This window comes from Macrotis lagotis, chromosome 1 (genome assembly GCF_037893015.1).
Source record: "Macrotis lagotis isolate mMagLag1 chromosome 1, bilby.v1.9.chrom.fasta, whole genome shotgun sequence".
NCBI lineage: Eukaryota > Metazoa > Chordata > Mammalia > Peramelemorphia > Peramelidae > Macrotis > Macrotis lagotis.
The window spans coordinates 458,942,513-458,960,074 of record NC_133658.1 but is presented as its reverse complement, the minus strand read 5'-3'; the positions used below and the strand labels follow the sequence as shown (position 1 = coordinate 458,960,074).

Sequence of the window (17,562 nt, the reverse complement as noted above, 5' to 3'; positions counted from 1 at the left end):
TAAAGGGAATACAATAACATTAAAAGAGAATGAGTAAAGATTTCTTGTAGAAAATGAGATTTTTACCTGTACTTGAAGGAAAACAGTCATGAGGTAGAGGTGAGAAGACTAAGGAATAGCAGAAGAGCAAATGACCTGAGTTAGGAAAAGATACCAGGACCATTGGATCTCAGAGTACTTGGATGGGAGTAAGGAGTTAAAGAAACCTGTAATGGTAGTGAGGGTCTAGATTAATTTTTTAGAAAAATTTTATTTACTTTGAATTTTATAATTTCCCCCCAATCTTGTTTCTCTCTCCCCACCCCCCACAGAAGGCAGTCTGTTAGTTTTTACATTGTTTCCATGGTATACATTGATCTAAATTAAATGGAATGAGAGACAAATCATATCCTTAAGGAAGAAAAATAAAGTATAAGAGATAGCCAAATTACATAATAAGATAATGGGGTTTTTCCCCCAAAATTGAAGGTAATAGTCTTTGCTCTTTGTTCAAATCTCCACTATTCTTTCTCTGAATACAGATGGTATTCTTCAACGCAGATAGCCCATAATTGTCCCTGAATGTTGCACTGATGGAATGAACAAATCCATCAAAGTTGATCACCATCCACATGTTGCTGTTAGGGTGTACAATGTTTTTCTGGTTCTGCTCATCGTGCTCAGTATCAGTTCATGCAAATCCTTCCATGCTTCTCTGAATTCCCATCCCTCCTGGTTTCTAATAGAGCAATAGTGTTCCATGACATACATATACCACCGTTTGTTAAGCCATTCCCCAATTGAAGAACATTAACTTAATTTCCAATTCTTTTCCATCACAAACAGGGCTGCTATTAATATTTTTTTACAAGTGATGTTTTTACCCTCTTTTATCATCTCTTCAGTGTACAGACCCAGTAGTGATATTGCTGGATTAAAGGGTATGCACATTATTGTTGCCCTTTGGGCGTAATTCTAAATTGCTCTCCAGAAAGACTGGATTAGTTCACAGCTTCACCAATGATATATTAGTGTCCTAGATTTCCTACATCCTTAAGGGTCTAGATTTTCTTTTTAGGTTTCTGCAAGGCAAACGGGGTTAAGTGGCTTGCCCAAGGCCACACAGCTAGGTAATTATTACGCATCTGAGGTTGGATTTGAACTCAGGTATTCCTGACTCCAAGGCCAGTGCTCTATCCACTGCACCACCTAGGCACCCCAAGGGTCTAGATTATCAAGGGCTTCAAAAGCCAAAAGAACAATTTGATAGGGAACCACTAAAGTTTATTCATGGGACACATGGTCAGACCCACTCTCTTCAGGATGCTAAAGAAGAAACTAAGTGAAGGATAGACTGGAATTGGGAAAGACTTTGTGGAAGGGAAGCTAAAACAATAGCCCAGGCATGAGGTGATGAAGTCCTGTACAGGGTGGTGGCATTGTCAGAGGAGAGGAAGAGATGCTCCAAAAGTAAAATTGGCAGGCCTTGGTGAATGATAGTCTATGGGGATAGTCTATGGGGATAGTGCTGAATTGCAATTCTTCAGGGACCAGGACCTGTCTCATTTCCCATATCCTTCTAGGAACTCCCTTAATCTCAATCCTTGTGATTGAATCCCAGTTCTCTGATGGATAGGGTCCTGACAGGGGTTCCATCCATTGCTTTCTGACCTGTACCTGCTCTGATCCTTCCTAGCCTCCCTATTTGCCTCTGTCTGAACATATTGGTCAGTTAAGCAGCTGAATTAGAGTATGGAAGGGTGAAAATAGCACTGGTCTTGGAGTCAACTTAGAGTTTAGGGCTCAAGTCCTGACTCTGGTGATTTGGCACAGATTCATATACAAGTGCATGCACCCTTTTGATATCAAAGAAGGATGAACTACAACAACAATGTGAACTTGGTCAGTGGTGGAAAGATGATTGAAGGTAGGTTAATAGGACTTTGCTTCATTTCCTGGCTCTGCCACTTATTGTTGGTATGATCTTGATTGTCACCTAATCTCTATGTGTTTCAGTTTCCTTCTATAAGTATCCTTATTAAGTCAGGAGGTTGGACCAGAAGATTTCTAAATCTTTCAGCTCTGAATACAGGATCTTCTAATCTCTGGGACTTTGTTTTCTTATCAGCAAAATGGCAACATTAACAATGGCACTGTCTAACTTTTACAGGTTTATGAAGAAAGTGCTTTATAAATCTAAAAGTGCTATCAAATATGAGTTAATATTCTGGACACTTTGCCTCCAATCCAAAATATCAGGTTCAAGATAGGTTTCTGGGATTTAAAGAGAGGTAACAAAGAAATATGGAGACTTAAGGGCAGATAAGTGTAACAATCAGAAGAACAGAGTTTTATTCTTTCATTACGTGATCCTGGGAAAGTCCTTTAATTTCTATTTGTCTCAATTTTCTCATATGAAAAATGGAAATAATAATAATAATAATAATAACAACAACAACAACATCTATCTCCCAGGGTTGTTGTGATGATCAAACTAAATTAATGTTCATAAAGTATATTCATACACACTTATATAAACATATAGACATAAACATAATTATGTCTGCACATATATATCTATCCATATATATAAATGATATTTTTATACATATACATATATAGATATAGATTATAAAATGCTAGCTATTTTTCTGTGAGAACTTGCCAGCAACTAGGTGGCATAATGTAAGGGTGTTTGGAAAACTCATCTTCTTGAGTCTAAATCTCACCTCAGACATTTACTAGCTATATGACCCGGGGCAACCTTGTTTACCTCAGTCCCTCATCTGTAAAATGTGCTAATGAAGGAAATGGCAAAGACAAACTTGAAACTGAAGTTGATGTTCCCACGGGGTCTCACACTAAAAGTTGCTGCATGCTTCTAGGATATATATATATATATATATATATATATATATATATATATATATATGTATAAAACATTGAATCTACCAAAATTCTACATTCCCCAAATAGCACTCTCTAAAAAAACAACCAATTTTTTTTTAGGAGAAAGATTAAACAAAACATGAGTTCAAATGACTTTTAATCCTCCCCCCCCCAGTATTATGACTCTTGTTCTAAATCATAGTTCAGAACCAGGGTTGATGGACAGATTCATTTTCAGATCAGTTCTCCATCATTCACCTAAATTTGTCATTCATCAGGTCTGCTAAAACATTGATCTGTCATTTTATCAATAGGTCAGATCAATAGCATAGCTGCTGATGAGAGATAGTGTTAGCCCGAAAGTATGGTAGAAATATAGCGCGAGGTTTCCATCCCACCCCCTTGTTAATGACAAACAGATTCTGCATGATAGATATGCCTGCAATTAATACCAAAGGTACAGTTAATGACTTTGCCACGTTGGCCTCATATTTCAAATGAAAAATTTTCCAGTCAAAAGAGACCTGAGAGTTTCAAAGATGAGAAATGAATGTTAATATGTTCATGGGGTGGGAGGTGCAGAGGGCAGAAGAAGGAATCTAGTTTTTGAAAGCCCTGAAAGACCAAGCCGGAGAAGAGAATTCCAATATTAAGAGCACAGCTCAGTTGAGACAACCCCATTATCTTTGGATCACTGACATTAAAAGGCTTCTCATTGCTGGTCGATCTTGTCAATCCTTGTTTAAAAGAATCAGAAATTTACATATCAGGGTTTCATAGACCAATGTATCATTCTGAAGAGGACCCAGACTTCAATTTTTAAACAGTTTTCATTTCTAAACAAATCCACATGATGTTTAAAACCAAATGAGTCTATGTGCCATTCATTCATTCAACCTACCATTTATTATATGCCTACTATATATCAGTCAGTATGGTGAGTATTAGAATATAAAGGGAAAAAAACACCAAAAACCTAAAACCCGTCTTTATCTATAAGTACATTACAATACACCTACAAATAAGCAGATCCACATGATGTAAATATAAAGTCATAAGGGAGTGAAGCAGTGTGGATTTGAAAATGAACATCTGGATTTAAATGTAATACTTCTATTATTTACCATCTCTAAGAACTTGGGCAGCTCAATTCATCTTTTTTATCCTCATTTTCTGAAATTAAATAAAAAGGTTGGATCTATATGCACAAAAATATTTATAGCAGCTCTTTTTGGTGGGAAAGAATTGGAAATTAACCTGGGTCTGTGAACTTGTTTTAATTAGGGTGGCACCAAGATGAAAGAGAAAAGGCCCATTGGAAACCTCCCAACATTTTCCCTCCAAGCAAATTTCAAATAACTTCTGAAATTAAATTTTTAAGTGAGACAATTTCCAGACTAAGGGATCTGAAGAAAAGGATTATGCCATTATGCCAGCACCAACAATGGGTCTTGGAGATGGGAGTGATGGGGCAAGAACAGAATATCTTTGGGAGCTTTCGGCCTAGAGATAGTAATGGAGACAGTTCATCATCTTCTGAAGGAATCAGAAAGAAATTACAGGGAACCTTTGCTGCACCAATAGGCCGTTCTAGATCACAGTTTCAGGGAACTCTTGTGATCAGTCACAAAGGCACAGAGGCCCTGATCAGAGTTCCAAGGAAGGTAGAAGCACTAGCACTTGTATCTGAAGAGGAGCAAGGGACTTGGTCACAGTTATAGGCACACTAATTTTTGTGGATGTAGGGGAACAGAGGTATTTCCTAGGTAAATATCAGAGCACAGACCAAAGGAATAGTGACTATACCTCTCCCAGCATGTTACCTTGAAAGTTCCATAAACTTGCAGAGCAGATCTCTAGAATTAGTTCTGAAAACAGTAATGTGAAACCTGAAGCATGGGACAATGACCCCAGGAGAGCAGAGCCTAAATTTAAAATAAAGTTCAAAGTCAAGAATTACACTAGGAAAATGAACAGCAATAACAACAATGACAGGAAGAATTTGATCACAAATTGACTGGGGTGAAAGGGAATATCAAAGTATAAATGCAGAAGAAGGCAATTATGTGAAAACAGCTATATAGAAAGCCTCAAAGAAAAATGCTAATTGGACCCAAGTCCATTCCTTCAAGAGTTAAAAAAAGAAATTACAGTGATAGAGGAAAATTTGGAAAAAGAAATGAGTAATACAAAAAAATTGCCAAAAAAAATTAACAGCTTTGTAAAAGAGGTGTAGAAATACTGAAAAATATTACAAGTAGCTTTCAAAGTAAGAAATCAAAGTTATATGAACAAATGCTATAAATCACTATTGATTAAAAAAATACAAATTAGAACGACCCTGAGACAAGGTCCAACAACCTTGGATCCATCAGAAATGACAAATGCTAGAGGGGATGAAAGTAAAGAGGTACTCTAATACACTCTGGATAAAGTTGTGAATTGGACTGATTATTCTTGAAAATAATTAGGAACTATTCCCAAAATATATATGAATATCCTTTGAGCCAGCAATATCACTACTAGGTCTATGCTCTAGATATCAAATGAAAAGGAAAAGGATCTATATGTACAAAAATATATATAGCAGTTCTTTTTGGTGGGAAAGAATTGGAAATTGAGGAGATGTCCATCAATAGGGGAATGACTGAACAAGTTCTGGCATATGATTTTGATGCACACTATTGTACTTATAAGAAATGATGAAGGGGGCAGCTAGGTGGCACAGTGGATAAAGCACTGGCCAAGGGGTCAGGAGGATCTGAGTTCAAATCCAACCTTAGACACCTAATAAATTACCTAGTTGTGTGTCCTTGGACAAGTCACTTAATCACATTGCCTTGCAAAACAAAACAAACAAACAAACAAAAAGAAATTGATGAAGGAGGTGATTTCAGAAAAAAAATGACTATCTATATGAATTAATTTAGAGGAAAGCAAAAAGAACTGGAAGATTATTGTTCAGAATAGCAACAATGTTGTTATGACAACCAACTGTGGAAGATTTGTATACTCCGATCCAAGAAGATCCTGGTTTATGATGAAAAAGCTATCCACCTCCAGAGAAAGAACTGATAAACTGAGTACAAAGTAAAAATGATTTTCTCTATTTTTTTACTTTTTTTGCAATATGACTAATAGGAAAAATGTTTTGTATTATTTCACATGCATAAATTGATACTGATTTGCTTGACCAGGAGAGTGAGAGAAAAAGAAGGAATTTGGAATTCAAAATTTAAAAAGAAAATAATATTAAAGACAATAATTTTAATAAAAAGCAACTGACTAGAAAAAAATTATTGGCTATGTCTCAACATAATATATATATATTTTTAGACTAGACATGGACTTTCATTCTCTAGAATTTACCATGAAACCTATAGCAGAGACCATTACTGTAATGACTGCAGGGAGAAAGAGGGGATATTTATCCAAAAACAAAGGATAAGGAAAATCATTAACCTCCTTGGAGGCCTGTTTATGAGACTGCAAAAAAATGAGTAGCACAATTGCTGGCCAAAGACACAATGCTATCTGATGAGTTGTTCTCTTCCTTAGATTTGAAACCTAGTGAGGGCAGGACATGTTTTCCAGCTTTCTAATCATTTGTGTTCCTGAGTTTGTAAATAACAAAGGGATAGATCTTGACATCTTATCTAGTGGCAGAGGTACCTGAGAGTGCTGGCTTAAAAAAATCAGCCTTTTTAATGAGGAATAAAGTTTGAAATATTTATTAAAATTTGACAATTGGTATATTTTCCCCCAACCAACTTTTCCAGTTCCTTTCTTATAGCATCTGTATGATATCCTTCTCTAACCCCAGCACACCTGTTTCCTGCACAGGGTTCTCTTTCATTTCCCAGGAATGTATTTCTGTCTTTCACTAAAATGCTTCTCATCCTTATGGCTAGCCTTGGAATTGGGGGGAGGGGAGGAAACTAGAGTCTCATTCCAATAAAGTAGAGATCAATGGCTTTTGCTTTCTGACCTATCCTCCATCCCAAGAGCAAAGGGATTGCTTTGTGTTTTTTGTTTGTTTTTTTTATTAAAGATTTTATTTGAGTTTTTGAGTTTTATAATTTTTTCCCCAATCTTACTTCCCTCCCCCATCCCCTCACAGAAAGCAATCTGTCAGTCTTTACTTTGTTTCCATGTTGTACATTGATCCAAATTGAGTATGATGAAAGAGAAATCATATCCTTAAGGAAGAAACAAAAAGTCTTAGAGATAACAAGATCAGACAATAAGATATCTGGGTTTTTTTTCTAAATTAAAGGGAATAGTCCTTGAACTTTGTTCAAACTCCATGGCTCTTTATCTGGATACAGATGTTATTCTCCATTGCAGACAGCCCAAAATTGTCCCTGATTGTTGCACTGATGGAATGAGTGAGTCCATCAAGGTTGAACATCACCTCCATGTTGCTGTTAGGATGCTCATCTCACTCAGCATCAGTTCATGCAAATCCCTCCAGGCTTCCCTGAATTCCCATCCCTCCTGGTTTCTAATAGAACAATAATGTTCCATGACATACATATACCACAGTTTGCTAAGCCATTCCACCATTGAAGGACATTTACTTGATTTCCAATTCTTTGCCACCACAAACAGGGCTGCTATGAATATTTTTGTACAAGTGAATTTTTACCCCTTTTCATCATCTCTTCAAGGTAAAGACCCAGTAGTGGTATTGCTGGGTCAAAGGGTATGCTCATTTTTGTTGCCCTTTGGGCGTATCAACATAATATTTTAAAGCAGATTTTCTAATCTTAGAAAACATAAGACAACATCCCAGGCACAATTGTTATGCAATATACTTCTCATAATTCTATGTTGTTTAATGTATTTAAAAAACATTATTCTGAGGAGAGGTCCATCATTTTCACTTGAGAGCTGAAAGGTCCTTGTTACACAAAAAGTTAAGAATTCTTAGACTAGACGATATTTAATGTCTCTTTCAACTCTGTGATTCTTAGAGGCCAAATAATACTACGAAGTGGAGTTTTCCGTTCTAAGATGTCTTGAGGCAATCAACCTAATTTGTCATAATCTCCAACAAGATTATCATGTGGGCATATTTTATTTTCCTCTTAGGATGGATGTCTTTCCCCCAGCTTAGCTGATAAAATCACAGAGAGGGATGCATGACAGAGAAAAAAAATGTGTTAAATTCAAAAGTCCAGACTTAATCATGGTATCCCTTTATGAAATGAAAAGCATTCTTCATGATGGAATTTAACAGCTGCCACTGGCTGGCAGAAAACTGGTCACACTCCTGATGGCATTTAAAAAGTTTAAATTATCAGATTTGGAGAAAGTTGGAGTAAGGAAGCAATTTTGTAAAGTATGAATGTTTCTCTACCAAAAGGCAGTGGGGAATAAGGATATTTCTCACTCTTCCCCCTCACTCATTTACTGTAGTGTCATAGAGCAGAATTACTCTTACAGTAGATATGAATACATCTAGTAAGGAGTAGTTAGAAAAAAAAGAGCATTGAAAGAAGCATTTCATTCAGGAAGAAGCTTCAAGAAATATAACATTGGCAATAGAAGTGGGAAAAAAACTCTCTCATTTCAAGGGAGAATATTCCTAAGCATTTGGGACTTGACTCAAGAAGAAAAAAGATAAAAGATACCTATAATATTAAAGATTTAAATTTCTGTATTCAGTTCATGTCCACTTTTCCTACAGATTTTGTTTTTGTGTTTATGGGAGAGAAGCTTCAAGTTACAGGGGGCAATGTTGCCTAAGTGCCATTCTTTCTATAGTATCTTAGTTTTACTAAAACAAAAGCTCATAGCCTTTGCTTTGAGCTAATGGTATCTACTGGCTAATTATTAAAGGTAGCTGTACTGATGGGAGCTTATGAACTACAGCTTTAGGGATTCTGATACACAGAGTTCCTCTGAATCTTTGAAGGTACTTTCCCTCTCATGGATCTCATCTAGCATAAACTAAGAAGAGGTAGCCCTTGGAAAGGACACTTTTAAAATTCCTTCCTCTTGCTTTGTCAATAATTTCTACTAGGTATAGGAGTTCAGTTGCCTTTTCAGAATTCTGGTGCTCAGTAGGAAGAGAAGTATATTTATTGATAAACTAATCAATTTAGTTTGCAAATTGCTTCAACAGAGTGGTGACTTACAGTGACATCTAATTGGTAGGAAGATTTCTGGCTCTCCCCAAAGTATGCTTACTGTGAAACTGCAGCAGCTCTTCTCTAAGCTGGTCCAGATGTTACTGACTGAACCAGACTCAAAGGCCCTTAAATGTGAAGGAAGATTTCAAGGTCTATTATGGCCAATTAAAAAAAAAACAAGAAAAGGATATATGAGAACCTGGATCAATGATGTCATCAGACCTTACTAAGACCAATTAGAGGAGTTCAGTTGATTTTCATTTTGATTTTGTCAGAGGGCATGGAGCTTCTGAGAAATTACTCTTGTCTTTCCTCTTTTCTCATTATCATCATTACCAGGCAGTGATCCAATTCCATATCAGAGAGCACACAAAGCATTCTGGGTGTTTGATATGACTAGGGTACAACACAATGCCACAAACATTTTTTGTGCAGAGAACTCCTCTGAGGACAGACAATTTTATGTTGGCACACATATCTTGAATACATATTATTTACTCACTGTGTGCAGGGACTAATGGGAGACACTAAGAAATGATAAATATGTCATCCATTGTACTCAAGGAACTCAAAGTTTAGTAGTTTCCTTTCTCAAATTCCTCATGTCTGTATAGGGTCAGTATCACAGAATCTCTAATTTGGAAGATTCTTTGAGCTCTAATCTATTCTATTATCTATTCTTCACCAAGAATATCTATACAACTCCCACAAATGCTTCTAGCTTTTACTTGAAAACCTTCAGTAAGGGGGATTCTGCACGTCCTAAAATAGCCCCATTCAACTCTTGTACAACTCTAATCATTACGACTTTTCTCATATTTAAATTTGTTTCACTTCAAATTCTGCCCACTGTTCCTTGAGCTACCTTTTAGGACCAAGCAGGGTAATTCTATTTTATTCTATTTTACAATATAAATTTATTGTACAATTACAATATAAAATATTCTATTTTATTTTACCATATTTACAATATTCTATTCTATTTTACAAACCTTCAAATATTTGAATATAGCTTTCCTCTCCTCCAGGAGTGGGACCACTTTACTTCCTTCCACTGATCCTTACTAGGGCAAAGTCTCCAATCATTATTATCCTGGTCTTTAAAATACATGGCCCAGAATCAAGTTTATTTCACATGAGGCATCATTGCTGGTTGAGTCTTTATTTCTCTGCCTGCTAGTGCTGAATGTCTTTTTTCTATCCTTGGGCACCAATGCTGGGTTCACTACAGAGTCATAAGGTCCTTAACTCCCAAACTCTGAGATTCCTAAACCCCTAGACTCCCAGATGCTCAAATGTCCAGACAACCATTCTTCTGACATTACAAAACTCAAGGTGCAAATCTATAGTCAACTTGCTTAAAAGAAAAAATGCCTAGTCAGATATAGATATTCTTAGGCTGCTACCTATTGGACTTTGGAGAGAAAAGAACCTAAGCCTTCTGCATTGTGACTCAGAGGATGCTGCCAATGAAGTAAACAACAAAGGGACAGAAATCAAATAAAGATTAAGACTTTTTGACCCCTGTTTTAGATCAAGAACTACAAAGAGGCCACAAAGCTGAAAGAGCAAAACTAATCATGAAATGGTTCTACATGCTCCAACACCTCTCCAAGTTATGTGGTCAGCCTTGACCACATAACTCTTTCAGAAACAGGCTCCTCAGCCTCTACATTAATGTTCTCATCAGTCAAGTACTGGTAAGCTGCCATTCTGTCTCGTTAACCATGTGGAGAGAACAGGCAAGAACAAATGCTGGGAAAATTCACTAAGAAGACTGCTGTACAAAGAAACAGTCAAAATCATATTTGGGGTCTGGATGATTTACCAATTTTGAATACCCCCAAGTTTACTATGAATCAAACCACATTCCTTTATCATGTACACAAGAACAATGATATTTTGTCAAGTGTTTTGTTAATCTATGTATAAATAACATTCTCCTGACTTGGCAGTTTAATTACTCTTTCAAAAAAGAAAGAAAATGAAAGTAATTTTCTATGACCTATTCATTAGCTGCTATTGTTGTTAATAGAACTCTTAAAATACTTTGCAAAATGTTTTACTAATATAATCTCATTTGATCTCTACAACTCTACAGAGCTAGGTTTTGTTGTTTTCTCTGATTTGCAGAGGAAAAAAATAGGCAAATAGAGGTTTTGATTTGTCCAAGATCACATAGCAAGTAGCATCTGAAACTAGATTTGAATTCATATCTTCTTGATTCCATGACTAGCACTCTTTTCACTGTGTCATCTAACTGTTTCATTCATTCTGATGAACTCATGCTGATTTTTAGTGATTATCACTTTTTTAAATTACTCTTGAACTATGTTGCTTGTCCTTCAGTCATGTCCAACTCTTTATGACCCTACTCGGGGTTTTCTTGGTTAAGATACTGGAATAGTTTGTCATTTCCTTCTCAGTTAATTTTATAGTTGAGAAAACTAAGACAAGTAGGGTTACAGGACTTGCCCAGGGTGGGTCACATAGCTAATAATTGTCTGAGACAAGATTTGAATTCATGAAAATGAGTCTTTCTCACCCCAGCTCATTGTGCCAACGAGCTACCCCAAGTGCTATTTAACTGCCCTGCCTTTATGTCATCATCCAGAAATTTTCTAGAAAACAAATTCAGATTAATCAACCTGTATATTTCATACTATTCTTTTGGGGAGTGTTAGATGGTAATTGTAACATTTTCCTTTCTCTAATTCTATGGCACCTTTTCTATTTGCCATGATTTTTCAAAGATGACAGACAGGATCAGAAATAACATCAACTAATTCCTTTACCTAAGTAAGATACAGTTCAAATCATACATACAGTCTTATGATATGAAATGACCGAGGAAAATTAGATGCTCTCTTCTATATTATTACTTACCTTGTCTTCATTTCCCTATCAAAAACTGTGTTCTGCCTTCTCACTATAATCTATTCCTCCAAAGCAATGGTTTTAGCCTTTCTTTTGATCTTTCCTTTGACCTCAATATAGTTTCATTTGTTGTTGTTGTTGCAGATGTTGTGGATGGTGATTTTTTTGTTGTCCTCATTGTTATCCTTAGTGTTCATCTCTTCCTTAGTTGATTGGAGAGAGAAAGGGAAAGAGAATTACCACATGACAGACATTATGCTAAGCACTTTGAAAATTTTCATTTGATTCTTACAATAAGCTCATGAGGAAGTGCCTTCAATTTCCTGTTATTATTCTTATAAGTCAGAACAACTCTTTTAATATTAACCTCCATTATACATCTTTGCTTTCATCTTCTGTGGATGTCTTTTTAAAAATATGTACTATTTGATAAGTGCTCTTTAAAGTCACATAGATTTCTTTCCTTTTCACCCTCTTTTCAATCATTTTTGTTTCTCTTTTCAGAATTTCATTCTTGAGAATCTTTCATCATTCATTGGCTGACTTACCTTGCAGAATCTTAGAACATAGGAATCTTATCCCTTTAAAAAATTTTGTTAGAAATTTGCTTTTCCCCAAATTTAAGATAAATAACAGACTATATCCGTCTTTCCTTCTCTCATGCACTGATTATAATATCAGTGTAAAAAATTGGCTTGGTATCTCATTCTTTTTTAAAATTAATTAATTTATTTTGCCTACATACAAAGATAATTTTCAATAATCATTTTTGTAAAGATTTGAGTTCCACATTTCCCCCCTTCCTTCCTCCCTCCTCTTGAAAGAGAGCAATCTAATATAGGTTATACATGAGTAACTATGCTAAATATATTTCTGTATTAATCATGTTGTAAAAGAAGAATCAGAACAAAAAGAGAAAAAAAACCATGGGTCCCTCAATCTTTAATGTGAGTTTCTTTTACCCAGGAGAGCTATGAGCCCTTCAAGGGTACCCCATAGCGTACCTCATCCTTTTGTGTCTCTTTTGTGTATCCTCACAGGCTATATAGTATGCATAGATGGTAAACTTAAGACATTGATTGCTTGAATTGGAGAATGTGGAAAGTGCCACCGAGTCCTATTGTGCATTTTAAGGAATATAATTCCCTATTTTTCTGTGGGGACAGATAAAAGACTCAAGAATGATGTGGGAAAGTAAGGGGAGTTTCATTCAATAAACTTGATAGTACTTACAGACTTTGGGGGAGGTTCTGCAGAATGAAGAGTGGAGGCAAAGATGAATAAGCTCAGTTTGTAGATAGTTTCACTAAGTTTCTAATCTGCTTGAAGAGATGACATGTATTAAAAGAGTTATTCTGTCTTAAAAGAATAATATTAGGAAATCAAAAGCACCTCCTCATGAGGCAATCATAAGAATCAAAGGAAAAATTTTAAACTGCTTAGTAAAGTGTCTGTCACATGGCAGTTCTCTTTTCCTTTCACTTCCTCCAATGAATTAAGGGAGAGATGAATACTAAGGACAACAAAAATATCATTAGCAACAACAACAAATTAAATTATATTGAGGTCAAAAGAAAAAAATAGAATCATTGCTTTGGATGAAGAGATTAAATTGGATTAATAGATTAAAGTGAGAACTACTTGAGAACTACTCAAACCCAATTTTACTTCTGATTTGTCTTCTAAGTATAATAATCTTTGGACTGGGAAAGCTAAAACAAAAAATTTTAATAGGGAATTGAAGATAAAATGAGTATGAATATAGAAGAGGGAATTTAATTTTCTTCAGTCATTTCATATCATAAGACTGAAATGAATTATAACTTAGCTAAAGGAATTAGTTGATGCTATTTCTGATCCTGTCTGTTAACTTTGGAAAATCATGGCAAATAGAAGAGGAGCCATAGAATTAAAGAAAGGAAAATGTCCCAATTCCTATTTGACTCCCCTGAAAAGAGTAGTATGAAATATATAGGTTAATTAATTAATAAACCTCAATTTGTTTTCTAGTAAATTTCTGGATTATAGTGTAAAGGCAGGGCAGCTAAGTAGCAAATGGGGCAACTGGGGGGCACAATGGATAGAGTGCTGAGCCTAGGGTAAGGAAGACTTATTTTACTGAATTCAAATCTGATTTCAGACAATTATTAGCTATGTGACCCATCCTGGGCAGATAAATTAATCCTATTTGCCTTTGTTTCCTCATCTGAAAAATAAACTAGAGAAGAAAATGGCAAACCATTCCAGTATCTTTACCAAGAAAAGCCTGGGTGGGGTTACAGGAAAAACGTGGTTAATGTAGTCTGAATCAACTTCTATCTCTTTGAAATGTTCTCTGCAACTCAGGGCAGTGGTGCTGACTAGCACTTTTGAGGTCTTTAAAGTTCCTCCAAAAACTTGACTTTGACCTTCCCAGTATACCAGTCCCACTTTGGAGGCTGTCAGAAAGTCTTTAATAGATTTCAAACTGCAAATGACCAGAGGGATCATCTTATTCAATCTGACTGCCACCTAATAAAATATACAATGAAAGAATCTCAGTTTCTTCAAACTGGGAATTAATATGAAGTGACTTAATCAAGGTCTTGGAAACAGTAAGTGGAAGAACTGTGATTTGAACTCAAAACCTTTGACTTCAAATCCTGGCTTCTTTTAATGATTTCATGAAAATTCCAAGAATTTTTTCTTTGATTGAAAAGTAACAGACTTGAAACCTTGAGCAGGAAAACATTTGCCTTCAGGGCACTGAAAATTATAAGAAAAAAGTTGAGATAAGAAATGGTTCTTTTCTTGCAGGACAATTCTAGTAGGGGAATACTGCTTATTGGTAAGTGATAAGTGCTTTAGAATGACAGTAAAAGTCCTAGGTGAAGTTTGATGGAGAACATCATTAATAACTGGGAAAGGGATGAAGGAAATTTGATGGAGGAGGTAGAATTTGGATTGAGTTTAAAGAATGACTTAGAAATTCAATAGGGGATGAAAAGGAAAGAGATCATTCAAAACCTAAGGAACAATGTGAGCAAAATTTCCCAGAAGAATGAGTCCAGTTGCTAAATCCCATAAAGGGAAGTGGTCACTATCTTCCACTATTATTCCATGAGCCTTTTATGACCCAAATCTTAAATGAGAAACATCTATAGTGGTAGGAAAATTCATTTAATAGTGCGAAGTTATATTATACATGAGAAACTGGTGAAAAATGCTGACTCTGGAAGCAGTGAACAATTGATATTTTTTAAAAGCACATTCTACCTACAATGAACATCTCATTGGTTGCTGTTTCAGGCTGACCTAGTCTTTTCTAGATAATGAGTCTGAATAATGAGCACCTGCCCTGGTCCTTGGTATCTAATTAGATCAGGTCACCCTTTAGGAATAAATATATACATATATATATATAGTCTCTTAGTGGGAATATTTGACTCATCTTTATTGTGTAAAATAGTATAATTACTCCTAGTTCCAGTTTCATCTTTGGGCTGTTAAATATGGTTTTTTGGTATGGAGGGAGGAAGCTGTCTGCTTCCCCTGCCTCCAGCTAATGTTTCCACATAAACCTTGTGACTCTGAACCTTGCTGTAGCTGATACATCTACTACATGATAGATTTTTAAAACTCTCTCCTCCTTCATAGTATTGGATTATTTCAAGATTTAAATGAATCACCAACTGGATAATATAATTTAGTACTACAAAGGTTCACCTAGTCCAAACTCTATTTACAGATGAAGAAACTGAAGTTTCCTCAGAGTAGAGATGGGATGTGAATTTAGTAGTGATATGGCTCCAGGTACAACATTCCTTGTACTACATCATCTTGCCCCAATTAATTACAATTAATTTTTTCCTAAGAATGTCATGGAGGTCTCTGAGCTATTGCAAAGGCAAAGCTTCAAAAAGTGCTATTCTGAGCTTTAATGGAACTATTTCTTAGATTAAAGGGCATAAAGTTCAATTCAATTGAACAAATAATTTAAAATGCAACTATTATATATATATATATATATATATAATATATATTTATATAAAGCTTTACTGAGAACATATATCTTTTGTTTTGCTTTTTTTTGCAAGGCATTGGGGTTAAGTGACTTGCCCAAGGTCACATAGCTAGGCAATTATTAAGAGCCTGAGGCTATATTTGAACTCATGACCTCCTGACTCCAGGGTCAGTCCTCTATCCACTATGCCACCTACTTACCCCAACATATATCTTTTGTAATTTTATGTTTAATACTTCAAGAAAGCAACATGGATTTTAAAAAAGCAATGTAGACAAAATATGAGCACTGGGTTTGGAGGTAGGAAACCTGAATTCAGATTTGCATAAACACAAGTAAGTTCCTTCTCTTTGCTGGGCCTCAGTTTCCTCATTTTTATATTGCAGATATTTATTGTTACCTACTGATTTTAAATTCAACAAACATGTATTATGTACCTTTAAATGCAAACCATTGTTTGAGACACTGGAGACATTAAATAAAATAATCAAACAGGCTTAATCTCAAGTAATTTAGATAAAACACATACAAGTAAGTAAATACTGTGTAACTAAGATGCTGCCACCTATACCTAAGAAAAAAGTAGGAATTTAACAAAAAATATTGAGCCAATTGGGATGGGGCTTTCATGAAGATGCTTCACCTAAGGAGTTTTATTCTTTACTCTTTAGCCCTCTTATTGAATTGCATGGAAGAAGAAAATTGAGAAATTGGAAGAGAAGGTGAGCTATCCTTTAAAACAATGCTTAGAGATGCAGTTTAGAGATTAGATATCAAGTAAATAATCATAAGGAATTTCCTATTCTAAATCAAGTAGAATCTTCAGATAGAGTTCAGTCCTTGGGAAGTATGGAACTGAGATTAAAAATTAAACTTAAGACCTGTGGACAAGACTTAGCTGCTTGGCTGTCTTTATTACAAAGAGTTTGAAGTTTATAAGTCAAGGAATCTCTTTTTGAAGAAGAATGGCTATAGTAGCCAAGGTTCTAAGTACTGACAGACTCTCCTTATGATTTAGGAGATACTAAAGATTTTTTTTCCTAATACAATGACTAATCCAATGACCTTTGACTTTCTAAGAGACCTTTAGGCTAAATTTCTGGACATAAAGCTAAAGGAGAAGTGTCAGAGAAATGGCAACACCTACTTGGGTCCTAAAGCTGAAACTACAAAACCTTTCAGTGGAGCTGTGTTTGGACTGGCAGAAAACAAGGAGCTTGGGGCCTGTGGGACATGTCAAGCAGCAGCCACCTAAGACCTCAAGGGAGCAATCCCTAGTAAAGGTCACATGTCATATCTACCCACCAGGCCAAAATTACATGAAAGAATGATTGAATGAATGAATAAAGCCTTATTAAGAGCTTACTCTGTGCTAGGTAAGCACTGGTGGTAAAAGAAATGTAAGACAGTCCTTATTCTCAAGGATCTAATATTCTGAACAAGGAGGCAACATCAATGAAAAGTTTTGGCTAAAAGTCAGATGGAAAGATCTTATTGGTCCTTATGTTGAGTAACACAATAGAAAACAATGTTGCTTATTTAGTGTCGTTTCTATCATAATACTGTCTGGGCTACACCACTTGAAAATGCCAAGGACTTTGGTGATAAGAACTTTCCCTTTTGGGTCTTCACTACATGTGATTGTAGAACCTAGAGAAGTATCTGCTAAACTGTATC

The 17,562-nt window shown here is 35.6% G+C and overlaps 1 pseudogene; it reads left to right on the top strand.

Annotated features, from left to right (window-relative positions):
* Positions 1 to 17,140, top strand: part of LOC141504639 (tRNA (adenine(58)-N(1))-methyltransferase catalytic subunit TRMT61A-like) — a 135,049-nt pseudogene extending 117,909 nt beyond the window's left edge.
* The last annotated feature ends 422 nt before the right edge of the window (positions 17,141 to 17,562 follow it).